Source organism: Leptodactylus fuscus, chromosome 6, assembly GCF_031893055.1.
Source record: "Leptodactylus fuscus isolate aLepFus1 chromosome 6, aLepFus1.hap2, whole genome shotgun sequence".
Classification (NCBI taxonomy): Eukaryota; Metazoa; Chordata; class Amphibia; order Anura; family Leptodactylidae; genus Leptodactylus; species Leptodactylus fuscus.
The window spans coordinates 69,152,593-69,177,795 of NC_134270.1; positions in this window are offsets into that span (position 1 = coordinate 69,152,593).

Here is a 25,203-nt window from a genome sequence, read left to right on the forward strand (position 1 = left end):
ACATGCTTCAACATAGTAGCAGATTCCCTTTAAAGGGTTAACAAATTTTCTATGCAGCTTTTTTTTTTGATCATTAAGAGTTTTATTAGCTTTTCATAACATAAGTCACAACAATGGAACAAAGGAAGTAATGCAAGTCAGAAACCGGGTTGGGGAGCAGGGAAGAGGAAGGCAGCGCAGGGGAAGACAGGGAAGAGTAAGATATGGGTCATAGCAGAAAGGAGAGGTAGGGAGAAATGGACCAGAGTAAAATAGAAGACTTGTTGGATACGGTCTAGGAAGGAAGAGAAGGAAAGGTGGAGTAGAATGGAGCAGTGTAATAAACGGTACTGCCATGTCACTTCTATGTGGCGTCTGTATAGAATCTCCTGCAGCCAAGACGTCAAAGAGGAGTGGGGTGGACTTCAGTAATTTACGTATGAAGGATCTGGCCGTGACTACTAAGAAACCAAGTTTTATGGATGTGGTTTTTTAACTTTTGGGGAAAGATAGAGAGAAGGAGAGTGTTTGGATCATATTCCAGCTCAATGGTGGTAATCGTCATAATAATGCCTTGGACATTGTTACAAAAGGGGCACAGCAGAGAGAATGTCCAACAAACGTGCAGCATCGTACCCCGATCTACGTTACATCTCCAACTCCGGTCTGAGGTGGAGGTGTAATGAGAATTTATGGCGTAATTGAAAAGCTGAGAGCCACATGTCTGGTGGAAAGGAAAGCCTCAACTCCTTTCCCAGCTCTCCGTGTATGTCGGCATTTGGTCGCATGATGTATTGTCAGTGTGGATAGACAGAGGCGTTCAAATGGTGGTAGAGCTGTGGAGAGACCCTGAGATTTTTTAAGGGAGGTGTAAAAATGCTGTAGTTTGTGTATACTGCCAGTGAGAGGTGAGAGTTCTGGAACCTGGAGGAATCAATTCCCAACAGGGGATTAGGGAGGAGGAAAGTACCTGGTGGGATCTAAGGAGTGGCTGATTTGGGGAGTTGGAAAGAAAAGTGGAGAATAGAGCCTCAGGGAATTCTGGATTGCCCAAGATAGGAGTCATTGGGACGGTTGTTTGTGAACAAATGCTTGACAGTACCATGGAGTCTACACGCACCAAGCACTTTGCTTGTGACGTGAGGAATATCATGAGTGGCTCTGTCTAACCAGTGGTGTTTATGAGGAAGGGGACTTAGAGACCTCTCTAGGGCATGCCAAATCTAAATGCAGTTTTTATTGGTTTGAGGGATATAGTTTTGAAAATGGGATGATTTATGTGGGTTTCTAAATTATAGGCCTTGAAAAGACCCTTCAGAACTGAAATGGTCCTTAAAATATGGGTTTTGGAAATGTTCTTGAAAACTTGTAAGGGGGCGTTCACACTAGCATCAGTGTCCGTTGCTAATGCCCGCGCAAAATCTTGTGTTGACATTAGCATTGGACACTAGCTGTGTCCGTACATTTTGCATTGATTTAATGGGACATCATGTGCGTTCCTTTACAGTCCGTGTCTGTCCTTAAGTGTCCTTTCACAAAGATGTCCGATTTTTCAAGCGGACAGCAAAACCCTACGTCAGACACTGAGGCTAGTGTGAATGCCCCCTTAGACTTCTAACATTCTAAAAAAATAATGGATGTTTAAATAATAATGCCATCATAAAGCAGAGACATGGTAAATTTATTAAGTCATTTAGGTGATATGAGTAAACAATTGGGCAAAATATTAAGATTGGTGTATCATATGCCAGCCTTAATAAAAGCCCCGACTGGCGCAGGGAACAGGAGATTTATGAAGAAAGAGGCTGTGAGTGTCCCTGTGCTAGAATGCAAATTTGCTCCAGGCAGGACCTTGTGTAGATCTTCATTCTAAGGGCTAGTTCACACGTAGGCAAAGGGGTGGATTTTGCTTCAAAATCCGCCCCTTTACAATGGTGGTAAAGGACATGCCCTTTCTTCAGGCGGAGCCCGCGTGGCTTCCGCCCCCGGCAGCTCCCTCATATGTCGGCGATGGTCGCGGCAGGCGGGTTTTGACAAGAGAGAGACGCTCTCTCGGTGTCAAAACCCGCGCGGGCAGTTCACTTGTGAACTGACCCTAACTCATGCCAGAAAACTGGCATGAATTCTAATAACTCTGAAAGGCTGAGACGGGGTCTTCTTGGCACAATGTGGCAGGTGAGGCACAGATAGGGAAACATGTTTGGCACATAAAAGTAAAAGTGCACCTCAATATCTTCCATACAGTGGGTACGGAAAGTTTTCAGACCCCTTTAATCTTTTCACTCTTTGTTTCATTGCAGCCATTTGCTAAAAGCAAAAAAGTTCATTTTATTTCTCATTAATATACACTCAGCACCCCCCAGAAATGTAGATATTTTTGCAAATTTATTAAAACAGAAAAACTGAAATATTACATGGTCATAAGTATTCAGACCCTTTGCTGTGACACTCATATTTAACTCACATGCTGTCCATTTGCTTCTGCTCCTTCTTGAGATGGTTCTACTCTGTCATTGGAGTCCAGCTGTGTTTAATTAACCTCATTAGACTTGATTAGGAAAGGCACACATCTGTCTATATAAGACCTCACAGCTCACAGTGCTTGTCAGAGCAAATGAGAATCATGAGGTCAAAGGAACTGCTCAAGGAGCTCAGAGACACAATTGTGGCAAGGCACAGATCTGGCCAAGGTTACAAAAGAATTTCTGCAAGGTTCCTAAGACTACAGTAGCCTCCATAATCCCTTAAATGGAAGAAGTTTGGGATGACCAGAACTCTTCCTAGATCTGGCCATCCAGCCAAACTGAGAAGAAGCCTTGGTGAGAGAAGTAAAGAAGAACCCAAAGATCACTGTGGCCGAGCTCCAGAGTTGCAGTAGGGAGATGGGAGAGAGTTCCACAAAGTCAACTATCACTGTAGCCCTCCACCAGTCAAGGCCTGAAGGAAGCCTCTCCTCAGTGCAAGGCATATGAAAGCCCGCATAGAGTTTGCCAAAAACATATGAAGGACTCCCAGATTATGAGAAATAAGATTCTCTGGTCTTATGAGAAGAAGATTGAACTTTTTGGCATTAATTCTAAGCGGTATGTGTGGAGAAAACCAGGCACTGTTCATCACCTGCAGAATACAACCCAACAGTGAAACGTGGTGGCAGCATCATGCAAAGAGTAGTTACACCAAATTTTGATTTAGTTTTAAGTAAACTGCTAAGACTCCTATTTTTGAAAGCATTCTTACTTTGTAGCATATTTTCTATATCTGCCTAAAACTTTAGCATAATATTGTGTATGGCCCACACTATTGGTATTCAAGATTTTTGTAATATTTTTTTGCATATTTATTTTCTGTAATTTTTTTCTGTCCTCTTGGGTATAACCTGTAGGTGTCACTGTTGCTATTTGTTTCTTGAAAGCCTCACTCAACGTGCAGTAAGTAGTAGAGCAGCTTTGTGTAAGAAGTTTGACTTTATTATCTATGACGGTAAGAACAACGCTACAAAGAAAGTAGAGCCATCAGGTCACCTGACCCCAAACTTTTATTATATAATAAGTGTTTCTAAGTCGTGTGACTTTTTACGGTTACACTGCACTGAAGAAACTGAAAATGCGTGAAAACACCTTGGACTTTACTATAATGTAACTCTCAATTTTTGCATATACGGAAGGGTAGGGTGTATTATACAGTGGGCTGTGTCCTTAATTCAATACATTGCATGCATATGTGTTCTGATTCTGTTTACTAGTTTAGTACCCCAATAGCTACGCCCCAGCTATATTGCTGCCTTGTATGCCCGGTTTTGATCCCCATTCACCTAAGTAACAGTATATAACTAGACCTTTTTAGTTAAAATGGTGGATTTTGATTAAAAGACGGTATTGGAGAATAGCTATTCACACAGAACCCTAATACACTCTCACTGTGTCATTTGTAACTTAGGCTAGGTTTACATTTGTGCACCGCACCGGACCTCCAAAACAGGTTACCCGTGGACCCCAAAGACTATAATGGGGTCCACCAAGTGTCTGCTATTTTTATAGTGAAAAGTCTGAGAGAAAAGTCTTCCATGAAGGACTTTTTCTGTGGAGGAGTCGCCAATGCGCAGATGTGAACCTACGCTCATTAGAGCTTTTTTTTATTTAGCTGGGTTTTGTAACCTAATGTTATATTGTACAACCAGTACCAAACTATGAAGTGGCGCCTCCTAATGTAGTCCATCAGAACTGCCTATTTTGCTTTTGTAATAGCTTCTTACCCTTTTTCGGCAATAAATCACTTTCATCAAGTATACCGTCCAAAAGAAATGGACAATGGCTGATGCACATACGTGTAGAAGATTTTTTGAGGAAGATGAGGAACTAGAAATTTCCTGGTTCATTTTTTGTCTAGTTGTCCACTTGCTTCTACAGAATGACGTGCGTGCCAAGAATCAGTTTTCTGACAACTTGCTCAATAGGTAGTTGATAAACATAGGCCTAAGAATTTGTTTGTACTTTATTACTAAGCCTATTGTCAATTTCCTCATTTTTTCCACAAAAACCTTTTCAGGAAACAGACGTGGTGAGCGGTTAAGACAGTCATCCCTTCCCAGCATTAGTTCTGTTTCATCCTGTATTGCACATTGTGGGTATCGGAGAGCATGCTCCTTGGATGCCACATAAAGTGTCTATATATATATATATATATATATATATATATATATATATATATATATATATATATATATATATATGCACCTAAAATTGCCAATAACCCTCTGAACTCTGCTAAAACGTAATTTACTATTCTATTTTAGTTGAAGATTTTCGGTTCTTCTATTTGAGTTCTTGTTTGCTTCTGGAGAAAAGAAAATGCTAATAATTTACAAGATGTCCTTATAAAGGTAAGCAATGGTTGCAGTCACCTGAATAGTCAACTGAGAGGTAAAAATCCATTGCGCACTGTGTGTAAATACAACACATTGCAATTTCTCAACCAGTCCTAAGTACAGGGAAAACATGATCCATTAAATGTAGGGTAGAGCGATCATGTTCGGAAAAGATCGGATTCCGATCGGCGATTGAGAAAATTTCACGATCGCGATCGGAATTCCGAACACGACCTTTAGGTGGGATCGAGATCGGTACTATTTCCCACAATGCTTTGCTTAGCCTTCACACTGAGTATACGCTCCGCTCATTCTCAGTTCCATAGGAATGAATGGAAGCAGCCAGCACACAGCCTTAACCCCCTGCGCCCTCCTGCCCTGAGACTAAACTAACATCTCTAGTAGCAGTGGCGTAACTAGGAATGGCGGGGCCCCGTGGCGAACTTTTGACATGGGGCCCCCCCGACAACGAAGATCTCGACCGAACTTTTGACATGGGGCCCCCCCGACACCGAAGATCTCGACCGAGTCCCTCCTACGCATTCCTGCGCGCTCTATTATGACCAATAGTGGCCCCTGCACACAGTATTATGCCCCATAGTGGCCCCTACACACAGTATTATGTCCCTTAGAGGCCCCTGCACACCGTATTATACCCAATAGTGGACCCTGCACACAGTATTATCCCCCATAGTGGCCCCTGCGCACAGTATTATGCCCCATAGTGGCCACTGCACACAGTATTATGTCCCATAGTGGCCCCTACAGGACTAAATACTGTCACGTCACCCGCTGACCGCTATACCAGGACAATTGTGGATAAAAAATCTGGTCCTGTGCATTACAATTTAGTAACTCCATGTGCCTCATATTAATAGCAGTTAACCCCATCATGTCCCTCACATTAACCCTTGTGTATCTCACATAAGAGTTACTGATATGTGAGAGACATGGAGGTAATAATAAAGTATCTTCATTATTATTACCCCCATATGTCTCACATATTAGTGTCTCTTATGGTGAGGCACACAGGGGTTAATGTGAGGGACATGATGGGGTTAACTGCTATTAATATGAGGCACATGGAGTTACTAAAACAAAAGTAATCACCCCAAATGCCTGATATTAATAAGTATAGTAACCCCAGTATGTACCTGTGTATCTTTAGTTTCATTTTCCTGGAGCAGCTTCTTCTCCTCTTGAGTGCAGGACAGCAGGAACTCGGCAGGGATAAGCCCCGCCTCCTGGGCTCTCCTCAGCCCTCTCATTGGTGGGCAGAGGACAGACAGAGAAAGGGAGGGGGGGAGAGAGGGGGAACGTCCTGAAGCGCTGAAAGTATTCCACCAACAGGGGGCCCCGATCATTATACTCGGGGGTCCGAAAAGACCTCCGAGAATAATGATAGTAGCGGTAGCAGCTGTCACCGGGCCCCTGATGTCCCGGGCCCTGTGGCAGATGCCTCTGCTGCCTCCGTGGTAGTTATGCCACTGTCTATAGTAGCTACTTACCTCCAGAGATGGCTGCTCCGGTGCCCGGTGTTATCCTTCTTCTTCGCCTCACTGCCGCTCCACGCTGCTCTTCTTGCCTTGCTGCCGCCGCCTCCCAGGTTAGTGTTTAAAGAGCTAGGAAGCTAGAAAAATAATTGGAAATCGGATTTTAAAATCGATCCTGAAAAGTCAAGTTCGGCTCAACCCTAATTAAATGTTATCCAAAGAATTTGTGCTCTGGAGAGTAGGCAGTAAAATTATACAGCATACCAGGGGTGTAACTTGACGGGGTGCAGAGGTTGCAGTTGCATCAGGGCCCAGGAGCCTAAGGGGGGCCCATAGGCACTGGCATCAATATTGAGTATCTGGCCCATAAACCAATGAGATCCACAGATTACTCTAATCACACTAAGGTTGATTAAACTCCTTAGCTCCCGTAAGTATCAATATCAAGAATTCCCCGTAGGAGTGAAGTAGGGGATCCCAGACAAAAAAATTGCACCAGGGCTCACAAGGCTTTAGTTACGCCTCTGCAGCATACCATAGTAAGTAATGGAGCTAGTGAGGATTACTCTAAACACACAAAGATATAATTCCATGTCCATTTCACTCAGAACTGCCTTCATATGACAAGAACTATTAAGGTGCATTCACATGTGGCGTAAATCTGTCACAAAATACGTATGTCTTACATATTGATTTTTATGTGTATTTGCCACGGTGCCCCAAATCCACATAACAAACATATAAGACTGGGTTCACATCTGCACCAGAGTCTCCATTGCAGAAACTGCTGCAAATTGGGGGAGAGAAAACTCTTGCACTGTGAGAATATTCTAATAATTGAGACCATAATTTTTACTAAATAATTTTTGTGCAAACATTTAATACTATAAGCTTCGGAAATATACAGCGAAAACTATTCCCTTTATACATGTGAACTCAACCTTTAGCTGAATGGCCCTTTTTTCCATTTTTTTTATATTATTCCACAATTATAGCATTCAGCTTTCAAAACACAAGTTAATTGATGGCCCCAGAGGAAATATTTCCAGAAAATGTGCAATGTTTGGGAGTGATTTCATAATTAAAAACTTGGAGTAAAAACTTGGCCCCAGTTCTGCTCTTTATACAGTCGTACAAATAATTGCATATTTTGTGCAGCGGCAGATGAACTGCTGGAATTTGTGAGTATTAGTGAGTTTGTAACTTTTGGGTTTCCTGTGCATTTATTGTATATCTGAAAGAGCCAAAGGAAATAACCCCTTTGAAGCCTTCCTGCCCAACTCTGCCACTTGCAAATAAGACAGATGTTGTATCAGTGGAGGCCGGGCCCTTTTTCCCACCCCCTTTAACATCAAGTACAAAAGGTTTGGCAACAATTCAAGAGTTCCCAGCAGTTGTCTGACTTCCCAGCAGGTCAGTTCAGGACTTAACCCCCGGTGTGCCAACACTGCTTAATACTACTTCATATGTAACTTATTTCTCTCAAAGTGCCTCTTTTTCTTTGGGTAATATGAGAGCCGCTCCACAGTCCAGCCTTCACTATTTCTCGCAATACAGCACCAGTGCTTGGTATGTGACTACCTCCCCTCCCTCCTCAATCCCTGTATCTCATGGTCAAGCACATTAGCGTTCCCTTCTCACGGTAAAAATGGTTGCAGAGAATATTAATATATGTATGAAGTGCCATGGGATATGCTGGCCGCTTTCCATCTAAGTATAAAGCCTCAGTTGCCAAGTTTAGTGGCCTTGTAAAAGTATTGTAACAGTGTGTTTACAAATATGGGGGGGCTAAATAACCTGTAAACCTTCTAGAACTCCCAGGACAAACTGCTAGTTTCTTGGACCGGTGCAAGACAAAAAAAACAACAAAACTCTAATTTCACAACTATAGATCACCTACCCTAACTCATATAGAATAAAGATTTTTTAAAGACCTGCATTGACAATCCCAGGCTACCAAAATCAGTTGTGGTTACTCTTCAGTTACATTTGGACAAGTGAACCAGAAATTTTGACTCAAATTTTTACCAAATTTTTACCAACATATTCCCTGTCGTCCCACCAGTGGCACAATACGGGGTATTTTCTGCCCCTGTGTGCTGGTAGGACAGGCAGAATTTTTAATTAGCCAAATAAATTACACATGGTTGGCCCCTATAAGAGGGCACCGAGACCCTTCCCCGTGTGTTTTTTTCTGTCCTGTGTGGGACAGGTGGGGGAGGACTCTCTGTCATTCTTAGGGGTCAGCTCCAGGGCTTACCAGGTCCTGAAGTTCTCTATCCTCTTCAGTATTCCTTCAGCAGAAGTCCTGTTGGCTCTGCTGTTGCTCCTTCCTAAAAAGAAGAATTAGCCATGTCAGTTTTTCCCTGCTTACTCGCAGGGTCAACGGGGTCTCACAGCCCCTCCCTCCCCCTGGAATCTGCTCCCCTTGTTCAGAGGATTCCTACAAGGTCCGTAACTCACCTGCTTCCTGCTGTGCAGTCCTCTTCCCTCTCTCTCTGTGGCTGCTGCGCCTGTTCTCCGTGGACGGTGGCCAGTCATCCGGCTATCGTGCAGGGGAAAGGGTTCCATGCGCTGCAGCCGGCGGTCCCTCTTCTTGCCGGCAGTTGCCGTGCACTCTCTATGCGGGACGGCTGGAACCCTAGATGTGGTTCCTTGTGCCGAGGGGGAGGAAGTTCTCGGCTGCACACTTCTGGTGTGGCCTGTACTTCCGGTCGCTCGTGCGGCTGGAGGCTAAAATTGCCTGTGGTTCTGCTCAGAATGGAGCAAGGGGAAGGGGGTAGGTTCCCCCCCTTTTCCCTCCTCCTCCTCGTTCCTAGCCCCTTTTCAACGCCAAGGTGGAAACCTTCTGCTCTCTGTACCAGGAGGACAATCCCTTGGCAGTGGATGCCCTGTCCATCCCTGTCCATGGAGGTTAAGGCTGGTATACATCTTCCCTCCAGTTCCCATCATACCCAGGGTATTGATGAAGATAAGACAGGACCAAGTCTCGGGAATCGCTATAATCCCGTTCTGGCCGAAAAGGACTTGGTTTGCCCAGCTCATGAGGATGAGTCAAGGTGTTTACTGGAGGCTCCCCCCCCTCCTAGACCTTGTAACTCAAGGAGAGCTGACCTGCCAGGATCTGAGGAGATTCAACCTAACAGCCTGGAGGTTGACCACTCCCTATTAAGGAATAGCGGACTCTCAAGAGCCGTCCTGAAGACGCTTACATGTGCCCGGGCGGAATCAACTAACAGGAATTACCGCAGGATCGGTAGCATATTTAATTCCTGGTGCCGGAAACGTGACGTGGACTCCTTGGATCCCCCAGTCGAGGCGATCCTGGACTTCCTTCAGGACGGGCTAGACAAAGGGCTCTCTGTTGCCGCCCTGAAGGTACACGTAGCCGCTTTATCCACCTATCTGTGGTGGTGTCTATCTCAATACTATCTAACAAGCACCTTTTTAAAGGGTGCTGGGAGGTTGAGACCAGCAATCACTGCTCCCGTCCACAAATGCGACCTCAGTACGGTCCTGAGCACTATGTGAAAACCCTTTAGAGCCTCTAGAAGACGCAGAGCTGAAGTTCCTCACCTTTAACACAGCTTTCCTCCTGGCCATAACATCAGCCAAGAGGGTAGGTGAGTTGCAGGCACCTCCTCTGAAGAACCTTACACCATCTTCTTCGAGGATAGAGTTCAGCTCAGGTACCTCCCTGGATTTAGGCCTAAGGTACCTTCTATTTCCAATATGGAGCAGTTGGTTATGTTACCGGTATTCCACCCGTCTCCGTCTTCACCATACCTTGGATTTATCCAAATGTCTGAGGATCTATATAGAGCGCACTCACCCCTTCAGGAAAGCGGAAAACCTCCTCAACTTCGTAGGAAGACAGAGGGGCCTCAAGGCGTCTAAATCCACCATATCCAGGTGGGTGAAGGAGGCTATTAAAACTGCCTTTTCAGCTCAGGGTCTGCCTCCACCTGCCTTCCTGAGAGCACATTCTACGAGGTTGGTGGCGACCTCATGGGCCGAGAAGCGGGCTTTACCTCTAGAGCAAATCTGCGCTTCTGCTGCATGGTCCTCAGAGTCCACTTTCATCAAACAATACAGATTATGTAGCCGTTCTGCAGAAGCCTCCGCCTTCGGGCGTGCGCTCGGTTGAGCGACAAAACCCGCCCTAGGGGATTACTTGATATCTCCCCGTATTGTGCCACTGGTGGGACGACAGGGAATGGATGATTATGTAGATAATCTGTCTTCCCTTAGTCCCAACAGTGGCACAAGGCTTCCCGCACTATTTTTGCAATGACTATTGTGGAAAAAAAAACTTTTTAAACAAATATGTATATTTGTATATAAAATTGTCTGTATATTATACTCTTGTACTAACACACGGGGGGGGGGGGGGGAGGGTGTTGGTGCCCTCTTATAGGGGCCAGCCATGTGTAATTTATTTGGCTAATTAAAAATTCCGCCTGTCCTACCAGCACACAGGGGCAGAAAATACCCCGTATTGTGCTGCTGTTGGGACTAAGGGAAAAAAGATTATCTACATAATCATCCATTACATGTCCTTTTATATCGATCACATCTCTCAATGTCATGCCACTAAAATGTCCAGAACATAATGCCCGTGCGTGGCTTGAATTTACAATAAATGTATTGTGTTGTATGCATGAATGTAATAGTCCCAAAATTCATTCAAACCACAGACTGCATACACCAAAATTAACTTAAACCCCGGATTTCAGTCCCCTATTATGATTCAGACCCTTTGATCAAAGCCATCAAATTAATTTAGACTTTTGTTCAAACCCTAGATATCAAAATGAATGTTATATGTTAACAAGGGTAAAATGCATCACATCGGTGCTCCAGGACGGGGAAGTAACCTGCGTGTTTTCAGAGTTGCAGGACAGTGGTTGTGCCCTTAATGACACTTATTTCATATACACAGGGTCGAAAATAAATGACTGCTGCGAACTTCAACAGTTATCAGAATGGGTGCCAGAAAATTCAATGTGGATGAAGTGGTGATGTGCATATGTGGCCAGCACTCTATTCACTTCTTTGTGGATGCTTTGAACCTCGAGCTTGAGTTGCAGTCCCTGCCTGTCCCTGGTGAAGGAGAATAACTTACTTGTTGCAAGTGTGGGTGAGATGAGAAAACTCCAGAAAGAACGTTTCTCAGCAGATAACTATTGTCTGCTGAGGGTTATTTCAGAGTTCCAGTTACTGAGTTGGATTTTTAGGAATGGCAGGTAGGTTGGTAGTGGGACCTGTCATTCCACCCCCCTCCAGTCCACACTTTGGGGATGTTCCGGCAGCGACTCAGCTGCAGAGAGTCTTCTCGTCAAGGAGGCTTAAGAATTTGCTCCAGCAGCAACACTTTGGCAGAGCTTGGCTGGAGAGCAGACAGAGAGGTAATATTTTTGGAGCTGTGTCCTGAATGATTCTAATAGCTTTTGGATTTCTGTTATTCTAGGTGAGGTAACCTATTCTATGTTTAGTTAGAGCCTAGCCGGGTAGGTATTTGTTTTTGTATTGTTTCCTTTTGTTGCTGCACTATATTTTTGAGTGAAAATAAAACTCTACCTTTGTTTTGGACTAAAGAAACTGGACTTGTGTGTCTATGCCACCCCACCTAGCAACCCCAGACCCTGACACAAGCAAGAAAGTACATTCATAATTAAGAGTGAATGAGTCCGTCTTAGGCTCCGTTCTCACGGAGTAACACGCCACGCATTGAGACACGTACACACGTGTCAAAGTGTGAGTGCTCAAAACAGATCCCATTCATTTCAATGTGTGCTGGCTCACGCGCGCTACACATTGAAATCAATGGGTTAAAAAGCTTCCCATTTATTTCAATGTGTAGCGCCAATAAGCCGGCATATATTGAAGTGAATGGGATCTGTTTTGAGCGCTCACACTCTGACACGTGTATACATGTCTGAATGTGCGGCACGTTTCTCCATGGGAACGGAGCCTTAAGAAGGAGGTAGTGTAGGCAAACCAGGTTCTGGGAGTTGATGCATGAATGTGAAGAGGAACAACTGGGGGTCTAACAGATGGCTGGGAGACTAAGACTGTATGAAGCTAATGCCCCACGTAGCGGGCCGTAGTAAAAAGTGCTGCGGGAAAAACCGCACCAGCAATGTATCCTCTGTGGTTTTTTTTATTCAATTATACCTATAGAGAAACCACCATTGTTCTCTTAGGTATAATTGACATGCTACCGTGTTTCCCCGAAAGTATGGCACCCCCTGAAAGTAAGGCATGCGAGGGTTTCTGTTGAATTGCCTAATATAAGGCATCCCCCGAAAAAAAGGCATGCCCGGCAGTGGTTTTGGGGGGCGGGGCTTAGCGGAGGCTTCGGGGGGCGGGGCTTAGCGGAGCTTTGCAAGCTCCACTTCACTGACACAGCAGCCATGCTTTGTGCTCCGTGTGCACAGCAAAGCTGGCTGCTGCCTCTGCTGTTGTAGGATGAGCTCTCCCAGCTCATCCCAGAGGCAGAGACAGCAGCTGCCATACAGAAGAGGCAGCAGCCGGCTTTCCTGTGCACACAGAGCACAGAGCATGGCAGCTATGTCAGTGAAGTGGAGCTTGCAAAGCTCAGCTAAGCCCCGCCCCCGAATCCTCGCTAAGCCCCACCCCCGAAGCCTAGCTAAGCCCTGCCCCCGGAAGCCTAGCTAAGCCCCGCTCACCACTTCCAGGACGAACAGCAGCACCAGCACTGCTAGGAAGAAGGGAAAGGTAAGTATGATAACTTCCCCCCTCTCCTACACTACACTACCTACAACCGGCAGTCATGCTGACGCTCCACTAAGGAAGTGCCGGCATGACTGCCGGTTGTAATAAGACATCCCCCGAAAATAAGACAGGTCCTATATTTAGAGTGACAATTTAATATAAGACACTGTCTTATTTTCGGGGAAACACGGTACGTATCTGCTGAAAATATTCGTATTCACTAGAATCCCCTCCAAATTGCAGGAACTGTAAAACGCCATGATTTGGAGTGTTCCACAGTGAATGAGTGAGAGACAGACTATAAAGCAGTGGTTCTCAACCTTTCTAATGCCGTGACCCCGCAATACAGTTCCTCATGTTGCGGTGACCCCAAACCAAGAAATAATTTTGGTGGCTACTTCAATTATATGCACCCCAACCCACAGTATTATATGCTCCCCAGCAGGCCCCCCCCCCACTGTATTATATGCTCCTCAGTACCCCCCCACTGTACCCCCCCGAACTCTATTATATGCTCCTCAATACCCCCCCGCTGTATTATATGTGGACTCCATAGGGACTCCTTCCAAATGGAATACAAGCACTAGTGTGAACCAACCCTTAGCCTAAGACTTTTATTGCACTACTAATTGATCTAAGAATTATTGAGAACTGCATTGACCAAGATTGGATACAACTCAGCTGTAGCTCAATAGTTAACCCTTGTAAGCCGATGGCTGGTCAGGAAATGGAGGGGGTGTACATCTCACCCAGACTACTCAGGTGGGTGAGATGAGAAAACTCCAGGAATGTTTGTTCTCAGCAGACAACTTTCGTCTGCTTAGCATTTTGGTACTGGGCTGGGTTTTTAGTAATGACAGGTAGGATTGGTCGTGACTGGGATTGCCTGTTGCCGTACCTGATGTTCTCTATCAGAGAGGTTCCACAAGTGTCTACAGGTTTTTCCCCTTTTGAATTAGTCTATGGTAGACACCCCAGGGGATTACTAGATATAGTCAAAGAAACCTGGGAAACTGAGGCTTCCCCATACCGTGGTGTCATAGAGCATGTAGCCCAAATGCAGGATCGCATTTCAACAGTCATGCCAATTGTAAAAGAACATCTGCAAAGAGCACAAGAGGCCCAAAGCAGAATTTACAATCGTTCTGCCAGAGTCCAAGAGTTTAACCCAGGGGACAGAGTCCTTATTTTGGTGCCTACTGTGGAGAGCAAGTTCTTAGCAAAATGGCAAGGCCAATATGAAATTGTGGAAAAAGTAGGACCAGTCAACTATAAGGGAAAAGGAAGCCTTTTCAAATCTACCATGTAAATTTGATTAAGCCCTGGAACCAGAGGGAATCCTTGGTGGCCTCAAATACAGAGATGGGTGATTCGTTGCCACCAATCCCTCCAGTCCGTGTGAATGAGACCCTCTCAGTGCCCCAACAACAAGAGGCAAAAGAGTTCCTGCAGAAAAATAGAAGCAAGTTCTTTGATCTACCACAATGGTATGCCTATGCAGTGCATCAGTATTCCGTCACGGCATCCAGCTCCTGATTAGGCCCGAATGAACGTGCCTAAACATGAGCCCGTCTCGAGCCGCGAATACTGTGGCTGACTTAGCTGTGGAATCTGCGGCAACATTGGTCATGTCGCTTCTTTTTTCTGCTATTAGCTAGTAGAAAAAGAAAGCGAGCGGCTCCTATTGAAGTCAATAGGAGCCATTTTTGCAGGCGGATTTTGCAGCGGATTCCCAGTCAAAATCCACCTGCAAAAAGCTCTGTGTGAACATACTCTGAGGAAAGGAACCAGGATGTCACTCACATACGCCACCTGTGATGTACCGTGTCCTTTCCTTAGGCCGCTGATTGGCCTCAGCAGTCACAAGTGGCAATAACTTCTACTAGAACAAGGCCCTGGGAGCCGCAGGACCGGACAGCCGTGGGAGACACTGGGGACAGGTAAGTATGGGCTTTCTTTTTCTTATTTTCCCCCCCTCCCCAACCTCCTTGCAGAAAACTGTAATTCCTGGACAACCCCTGTACCATCTTAGTATACTGAGGCCTGATTTACATCTGCGTTCAGGCCATTCCGTCCCCCTATCTGCATGGAATATGCCAAGAGAAAAGTCCTGCAAGCAGCACCTGTATCTGCATATTTCACGCGGAAACTGAGTGAAAAACTACACAGACCCCATTATAGGCTGTTTCCTTAGGTAACTGCTTTTTTATGTGGATAGGTTCACATTCAGGGGGTCCCCAAGCGCAGATGTGAACCGGGCCTGAGCATCACATGATAAAATACAATGCTATGTATAATGGTAGACATGTATCGAAGTAAATAGATAGATAGATAAATAGGAGATAGATAGATAGATAGATAGATAGATAGATAGATAGATATTGGTATGCTGTATCTACTTACACATATACCCATCTATTCACACACATACATTCATATACAACAAATACATACACACCTATCTACACACATACAGGACTCACACAGTATATAAGAGAAGAAGAAAAATACGGCACCGAGCCGACCCTAGTGTAGTAAATTCAGCACAAGTATGAGTAAAGGTAAGCAAATGGAAAGCCGCTCACCTTAGAGGGTTGTGTAGGACACAACCCCACCAATTAAAAAGATGTTAGAAACCGAAAGGGAAGCAGCTGGAAGAAACGTCACTGGGACGTAGAGGCATCAACAGACTGGGACCAAAATCTTCAGAAGGTTTGGCAAGGAGAAGCGCTCACTCAATTGGATAACGATATGTTTATTAAGGCACAACGCGTTTCAGGCACTTAGGCCCTTTATCAAGTGCAATAAATCACCTTAAAAATAAGTACAACATAATAACATACAGACAAAAGGAACATCATCTAAAATTTAAGCAGTAAACAACAATTAAGCTGGTCAACAATGTAAAATCACACAAAGTTTTTCACAAAGTTTTTTTTCACAAAAAATGTTTTGTATATCCTATTAATATTATAAATGTGAAAGTTTGTGGGTTTGTGAGTTTGTGTGTGTTTGGATGTTCGGATGTTCGTTCCTCAATCACGCAAAAACCGCTCCACCGATTTGGCTGAAATTTTCCACAAACATAGTTAATACACCCGATTGCGCGATAGGCTACTTTTTGTCACAATAGCGCACATACGTTTGTGCAGGAACCCCACAAAACCCAAACTCACACCACCATCTCTGCAATCTCACACACTTTGGACCATAGCAAGCCACAAAATTCATATTGCCCTCTACAGCAGAGGTCAGCAACCCCACACAATCACATATACATATACTTTACCACTTTGCCCCTCACCTTAACGATACTCCAGGAGGCGCTCTATAACGCTCCGGAGCAGCCATGTTTGCCGACCCCCACCGCTCTGACAATCCGCGACACCGCCCACCCATGTCAATACCCCTAGGCGGTCTAATAAATGCAAAAAAAAAAGTTTAAAAAAAAGTAAAAAAAAAAAAACAAATAAAAAGGATTAAAAATTCAAATCACCCCCCTTTCCCTAGAACACATATAAAAATAGTTAAAAACTGTGAAACACATACATGTTAGGTATCCCCACGTCCGAAATCGTCCGCTCTACAAAGCTATACAAATATTTTTCCTGTTCGGTAAACGCTGTAGCGGGAAAAATGGTCAAAAGTGCCAAACCGCCGTTTTTTCATTGTTTTGATTCTGATAAAAATTTGAATAAAAAGTGATCAAAGCAATAACATTTCCCGAAAATGGTAGAACTACAAAGTACACCCGGTCCCGCAAAAAAAGACGCCCTATGCATCCCCGTACACGGACGTATAAAAAAGTTACGCCTGTCAGAATATGGCGACTTTTCAAAAAAAAAATTTTTAACATAGTTTTGGATTTTTTAAAGGGGTCAAAATGTAAATAAAAACATATAAATTTGGTATCCCCGGAATCGTAACGAAGCACAGAATACAGGGGACATGTCAATTTGGTTGCACAGTGAACGCCGTAAAACCAAAGCCCGTAAGAAAGTCGCAGAAATGCATTTTTTCTTCAAATCCACCCCATTCTGAATTTTTTCCCTGCTTCCCAGTACATTATATAGAATAAATAATGGCGGCATCATCAAGAAAAATTTGTCCCAGAAAAATTAAGACCTCATATGGCTCTGGGAGCGGAGAAATAAAAAAGTTATGGGGTTTAGAAGGAGGGGAGTCAAAAACGAAAAACCAAAATCAAAAAATGCCATCGCGGGAAAGGGTTAACACTTAATACCTCTGTCCCAAAGTCACTATGTAAAGTTTCTCACAACACCGTATATATAGCAGCTCAAATACAAATTACATCCAACACAAAAGTCTCACGTATTCTCTGAATTACAACAAGATACAAAGTTACATTTCATATCCCATACCTTATACACAGTACGAAAACCTTACCCGCGCCTGTATATACCCACTGCTACAATCACCGCAGACGAAGTCGCGGGTACCAGCTAGTATCTTATAAAAACCCTAAATCCTATTAATGGACCTATGATTTTATTTGTAGAGCGGTTTCATATTATTATTGGTTGAACCTAATTCTTTAATCCTGTGGACCTTCACGTCCTATAGGAACTTGTGGGGATTACCTCCTAGTGATATATTATTATTTTAGCATTGTTATTACGGCCATGCAGGGTCTTTTTATTCATATGGCAACATATTACAGCTTTATAAATTTATATTGTGATTTAGGGTTTTTATAAGATATATACAAAACGTTTTTTGTGAAAAAAAACTTTGTGATTTTACATTGTTGACCATTTTAATTGTTGTCTACTGCTTAAATTTTAGATGATGTTCCTTTTGTCTGTATGTTATTATGTTGTACTTATTTTTAAGGTGATTTATTGCACTTGATAAAGGGCCTAAGTGCCTGAAACGTGTCGTGCCTTAATAAGCATATCGTTATCCAATTGGGTGAGCGCTTCTCCTTGCCAAACCTTCTGAAGATTTTGGTCCCAGTCTGTTGTTCACATGGTATATAAGACACATAATGTAAACAAATATACACATCTATACATATTTTACCCAAAAATATACTTAAATTTGGCTGAATTGCTGGGTGCACAGGACATGGGAGGAAACTCATGTGCAGCTCTGCCTGGCAGTAGAGAAAGCTGTAACATCGCACAGGACTTGTCCCCTCACACTCCGATGCTGTAAAGAGGAGGAGGAGGGGTGTCACAGGAGGCTGCTGTGTGCGGGAAGCTTTGACAAGAAGCGATCTGCAGCCCCTGTAACTGGCAATGAGTTACTTGCGGCCGGTTTATCCTAACAGTAGGGAAAGTATGGGGCCCCTAAGGGTGTGGGGGCCCTGGGCAATTACCCAGTTTGCCCCCCCCCCAACACCAGCCCTGCCAGCACCTATGTTAAGAGGAGCTTTCACTACCTTCACCAATTCAGTTTCTTAGCATCTGTTAATGGGCACTGCTCCACTACTTCCAGCACAGTTGGACCTTTCTTACTAGCCCCCATCGTTCCTGAGCAACAAGCACAGTTAGTTTTGGTGCCTGATGTCTATTTTAGATTCTGCAGTGTCAGAAGGGCAGTTTCAGGCAGGGGATCGTGATTCAGAGCTCCAATAAGAGGCAGCTAGTGTCAGAGCTCAGAATCATACCCCTTGTCTGCACTTGCCTGACATCGCCCTCCTGACAGTACAGAGACACCAAAGATAACAGCATTGACTGTTTGTACCTGAATCAGTGGAGTAGCACGTATTAATTCATGTGGAAAGACGGACTTGGTGGGCGTGATGAAAGGTCCTCTTTAAACCGATGTCTATGATGGATGCCTACCAACCCTGCACATGAGGTAAATGCAGAGGAATTGTGAAAACATTCTAAGGCTACGGTCACACTAGCGTTGTGTGACCGTTCGTAGATTCTGTCCCCTATTCTCATAAAATATGCACAGAGAAAAGTCCTGCAAGCTGAACTTTTTTCTCTTCCGATTTTGGGCAGAAACCTGGAGTTTACAGTCTATAACCACTTTTTAAGTGGTTAGGGTTTCCATTTTTCAGGTTCCCAGGCAGACCCGAAGAACTGAAACCCAAATGCTTGTGTGAACCTAGTGTTAGGCTGAGTCCACACATTGCAGCAAAACTGAGCCAAAGCCTGAAGTAGATTTTGCAGAAGGAAATAGTGTAAAGTGTTTTTTTTTATATTTCCCATTCCATATGACGCCATTCTAAACTTTGACCAAAAAAAACCCCACCAACAGCAAAATCTACAACAAGAATTTCAGATTTTCTGCAACAAGAGGCCCCAGTCTAATTGTCTTACCTTAATTTTGTCTTGATGCATTTCCCTGATCTAATTATAATAGTCCTAAGGGAATGCTTGGAAGGAGCGAAGAAACCACGTTGATAACTTTGTTCATGGTAAGGTAGACAACCGATATTTTGGCAGGTTATATTTATTAGGATTTTTGTGTTCTGTGATGAGTTGGAAATAAAATTTGTGTATCGCTTTGCCAGTGTGAACAGAACAAAATAAGGATGCACAAGCTGTGTACAGATGTAATTCAGTATCTATAGAAATGTATGACAGAAGATTGTACCTATGGATGTCTCTGATTACAAAGATGTACCGTATTTTTCGGACTATAAGACGCACTGGACTATAAGGTTTTAGAGGAGAAAAATAGGGAAAAAAAAATTTTCAGGCAAAAAATGGTAAAATATTTAATGTATGGGAGTTGTAGTTTTGGAACAGCTGCAAGGCCACATTGACAGGTGACCCTGCAGCTGTACGGGGATGTATAGGGCGTTTTTTTTTGTGGGGCCAGGTGTACTTTTTAATTATACCATTTTGGGAAATGTTTATTGCTTAGATCACCTTTTATTTAAATCAGAGGCAAAACAGAGAGAAAAACCCAGCGGTTTAGCACTTTTGATTTTGACGTTCACTGTACATAAAAATATTAGTAGACCGGGCATTTTCAGACACAGGGATACCTAATGTATATGTTTCACAGTAATGTTATACTTTTATATGTATTCTAGGGAAAGGAGGTGAACTTTTATTTATTTTATTTTTTATTTCTATACATTACTATCGCGGAGTGTCATAGACCAGCCGCGATAGTAATATATAGCTATGACAGGCCTGGGAGCCTTCATTAGGCTCCCGGCTGTCATCGGAACAGGTCGGCTCCTGCGGCCTCGCCGTGCAGGAGCCGGCCTGCATCACTAAAGGTATGGGGCCAGTGGGGACCGGCCCCGGGGCTAACTACTGCCGGGACCTGCGGAGGAGGAGCGGATTTGCAGCATGGCCGCGCTACTGCCACCGCTGGTTTTCTTCAGCGGCAGAAGCGTGGCAATCTGCAGGCCCCGGCAGCTAAGACAGTCCCCGGCATCTGCTGTAATAGACCGGCGGATGCCAGGGAGTGTTTTAGCTGCCGGGGCCTGCAGTATTGTCACGCTCCTGCCGCTGCAGAAAACCAGCGGTGGCAGTAGCGCGACCATGCTGTAAATCCGCTCCTCCCCCCACATTCGGACTATAAGACGCACCCTCATTTTCCTCCGAAATTTGGGGGGGAAAAAGTGCGTCTTATAGTCCGAAAAATACGGTACATAGATTTTTACTATTAGCTTCCATTCACATCTATCAGAAAAATATGTGGCATGTTCCAAGCATTGGCTGACATTGTTTATAGGGGATAATATCACTGTACATACGGGGCAACACGGTGGCTCAGTGGTTAGCACTGCAGCCTTGCAGCACTGGAGTCCTGGATTTGAATCCTGCCAGCGACATCTTCAAGGAGTTTATATGTTCTCCCCGTGTTTGCGTGGATTTCCTCCCATTGTATAAAAAAAGACATACTGATAGGAGAAAAAAATGTACATTGTGATCCCAATATGGGGCTCGCAATCTAAATAAAATATTTATTTATGTGGTTACATTCTAGGGAGTCGTCAACCTCCCAACACTGTAGTATAGGCTCCATGGCTCAGACATGTGCTGGAGCTGTAACGTTTAAGATAATCATAGTCAGATGAAGAGATTTGCAACAGAAACAGTACCCCCCAGAAAAGGCACTATGCCCAAAAATGATAAGGTTGAAACTGTCTGGAATCTTATTGGCCATCTTTGTAAATGTTATCTGTAGATGAGCAGTGTCTGGTATGGGTGTGTGGTCATATTCTTACTTCAGTGTTTGGCGACCATATGTGTTTCCAAAATTAGAAAGTGATTCTGGTGCCTCCAGTTTCCTTTTACATAGAAGGCTGATTTCAGTGTCTGCACTTGTTACCTTAGTTTTTCTTTAAAGGGAACGTGACAAAATCATAAAGGGCTATATAAAAAATGTGTAAGGCTGAGGCCCCATGTTCCAAAAACACAGTTTTTTTGGGGGGTTTTTTTTGTACAGATTTTGTTGCGTTTTTTTGAGCCAAAGCCAGGAATGGATTGAGCAGGAGGTGGAAGTATAAGGAGCTTCCTAGATATTTCCCATTCCTTTTGTACCCATTCTTGGCTTTGGCGAAAACAGGCAGCAGAACCTACAACAAAAAAACCCACTGCATTTACGGAACATGGGGCCTCAGTCTAAAAAAAATAAATAAGATCAGTTGCCTGAACCAAACAATGAATTAAATGGTTTAATTTTCTATCTTGCACTCAACAACAATAGTTGTAATGTGGTTGATTGCAATGGACTACTACTTGTGTTCTTTTATATATCAGACTCTATGGGGAAGAGTTATGAAGAACAGAGTTTTCCATGCTGGTCTTTATATCTCCTGCAACAGTGAAGGTCTCTATGAAGTACTGAGACCCACCATCAGGGTCCCGGGAACTGCGGTTTTGACCACAATAATTTTTAGGGTGTACTATTGAATAAGGTCTCCTTATGAGCTACCGAATCGAAAACTCCAGCATCCAAATTCCTTTGATTAAAACTTAACTTTTATTGTGAAAAGTTTTTCTGTATATGGAATGTTCAATAAAATATCAGCAATTAGTCATAATGGCAGAGTTGAACACAGAAAAATGTCAGACGTTTTTCTGTGTTCAACTCTGCCATTATGAATAATTGCTGATATTTTATTGAACATTCCATGTTCAGAAAAACTTTTCACAATAAAAGTTAAGTTTTAATCAAAGGAATTTGGATGCTGGAGTTTTCGATTCGGAAGTTTGTATTTGCACCTCGGGCTGAGAGGCTGGATCTCCGTGCATCTTCCATTTTCTCAAGATTTTCCACTAATATCGCATGTTGCAGCACCCGCAGACTCTTGCATCAAAGGATACGTGAGTGAGCTGACACACTTATGTTTATTTAAGTGAAGTCCTTATGAGCTACAGTAGGTTATACTAGTGAAACGCGTAGAGACGCTGTTAGACCCAGACATACATGTTATCACATAGGAATTCATTGTTAGGGGGGTGGTGAGCCTCGGGTGTGGGTTGATATTGTGTATCGTCAACTGTGTGACTCTGCTAACTTGGCTGAACCTACAAATCAGTGATCTGTCACATGCCACCAGCTGGGCGACCACTGTAGCCTAGCAGAGGTCCACTATTAGGTCATCTGGATGTACTGACCCGCAATTACAAATTGTATCAGTTTAGGGTGTGGGTGGCTCTAGTGAATACCACTGAGAACCACGGTTTATGTACCCTGAGTCAACACACGTTCGTGCTAAATATTCTTTTTCCCACCCAGGTCTCACATCCCCTATTTCAGCGCAGTCCACAATATGCAGACTAGTTGTGGAAATGCTTGCTCTTTTCTAACACCCATTTAATTTGCGAGGAAGAGTTAATTTAACCCCCCCCCCCTCTTTTTTTCCCTCCCTCTGCCCTTTTTGGAGCATCTGCTCCTAGATTAGTACTATATGTAGCAAATTTCCAGTATTTGGTTTAAATCTATACCTACATAACCTTAGGGGTCTGTTGTTTGCCTAATCTGATTTTAATATAATTAATAAAAGATATATTTTATTTTTCTAGTTTCTTTTGAGGGTACCCACTTTGCATGCTCCCATAGCATAAATGACGAGATTAGTGTAAAAATGCCATTTACAAAAAAAATTAAATATCTTTGCAGGTGGCATTTAACCAGTTCTGGACCATCCATAGAATATTTACGTCTGGGTGGTCCACTCTTTACTCTGCAAAGATGTGCCCGTAACTACAGCCGGAGCTCTAGTACAGATGACAGAGACGGTGATAAACAGTTCCTGCCTTCCCTATCATGGGAGCTGTCATGATGTGGCTCCTGTCTGACCCAGCGGTGACGTCATACACACACACACACACGTGTGTATATATAGATAGATAGATAGATAGATAGATAGATAGAGGCCATGGATTGATTTTTATCCACTAGCATTAAGCTGAATGAACACTGAGGCACCTGACTTCCTAATTACATCATGGAAGACAAATTTGCATATTCTTCCCATGGTCCCTTGCAAAGTGGAGTGCTAAAGGCTTAATAAGTCTCCACACACCTATATGGTGGTCTCTCCCCAAGGAGTGATGATATCCCCCTAACCCTGAATGAAAGTAAGCAGAGATCTAGAAAACCATAAGGGATTAATACAGAAGATATATTAGAAAATTGTACAACTTTTTATTATACAAACTAGAACATTTGTCTCTCAATATTAGTCTGAAAGTGGCCAACCACTTTCAATATCACCTCAGGAATCAAAACTAACTGTATTTGTTGCTTGGGAATGGTGGGGAAAATTCCAACTGTGGTGGAATCAGTGGAGTGGTACCTATTTATAGGTTACATCACCTCCCACCAGTAGCACAATAATGTGGTATTTCTGTTCGTGTGTTTTGGTAGGACAGAATGGAACTTTTAAAAGGCAATAGTTAATAATTAACCTCCCCCAACTGTTTTTTCTGTCCTGTGTGGCAGAAAAGTTGAGTGGAAGGTTCTTGCTTCCCCACTTTTTTTTTCTTTTTACCTTAATTTCCTTTTGTTCGGTTCCCTTATAGAGGACTGTTCCAGTGGGCTCTGCTGTTCTCTGGCATATCATCCTTCTCTAGGGCTCCGGTGCTGTATTTACTACTTTGGTTCCTTGGTGTGATGCTGCGCCGGATGTCACTTCACTGACACTGTATGTGACGTCTCCTGATGTGACGTTGGGTTGAGAGATCATTGAAGTATCGTTCCTGGTGCCTTGTATTTCTGGATGTGACGTTGCCGTAAATGAGCTGTCTGCTGTCCTCCGTTGGTTCCAGATGTGATGTCAGTTAAGGGCGCCTGTTGATTCAGTCTTGTATGGGGGTCCGGGAGTGACCTAGTAGTGCGGGTCATGTGACCCACACAGCCTCCTGTTGGGGAAAGGCATAATTAAAATAAATTGCATAAAATGAAAAGCTCCTAATCTGTACTTTAAAAAAAAAGAAGAGTAAAAGATGCAGTTGTCATGCAACAGGAAGTTTGTGGAAAGATCAAGCTTACCTATTTAAGGAAGTTGCTTTTGCTTGTCTGGCCTCTTTGTTTCTTAGAGTCAGACAATAACTAGCTATTGTGACTTCCAGAGTTCTGAATTTGTACATCTACTCCTTTTTTTTTTCCTTACATTCAAATTTCTTGTCCATTGAAGGTTAAAGCTTTTAATTTCTTAATTTCTTGTTGAAACAGAGTCTGCGAGATTCCACTACATGACAGGTATGAGTACCTGCTGTCAGTGTCAGCCCAAGGGCCCCACTGATGAACCAACTATCAAAGATGTCATTATTTTGTTAAACAAGTATGTCCAAGACCCAATGAAGGAGTTTAAGGATTCTATGTTACAACTTTTCTAGAGGCCCATACATAAAGAACTATCCAGATAAGTAGTACTCTCGGATGAGGATTTCCAAGTACTGGACGAGTCCAACTGTTCCTCTGAAGATTCTGACCTGAATGCAAGTAAAGCACTCTTTCCTGTTGACAAAATCCAGAAACGTATTAAATCTATCAGGTCAGGTCACCATGATGTTGATCCATGAAGCTCCAGAGTACACGTCTAGGGGGGCCTAAGGCCTTTAAGAGTGGATGCTATGTTACAGAAAGCAATGATGACTGAATGGAAGCATCTTTTTCCTATTACTGAGGACCAGTTTGAAAAGTAGCGAAACTTCCTCACCGCCCTATAGTCCCCTG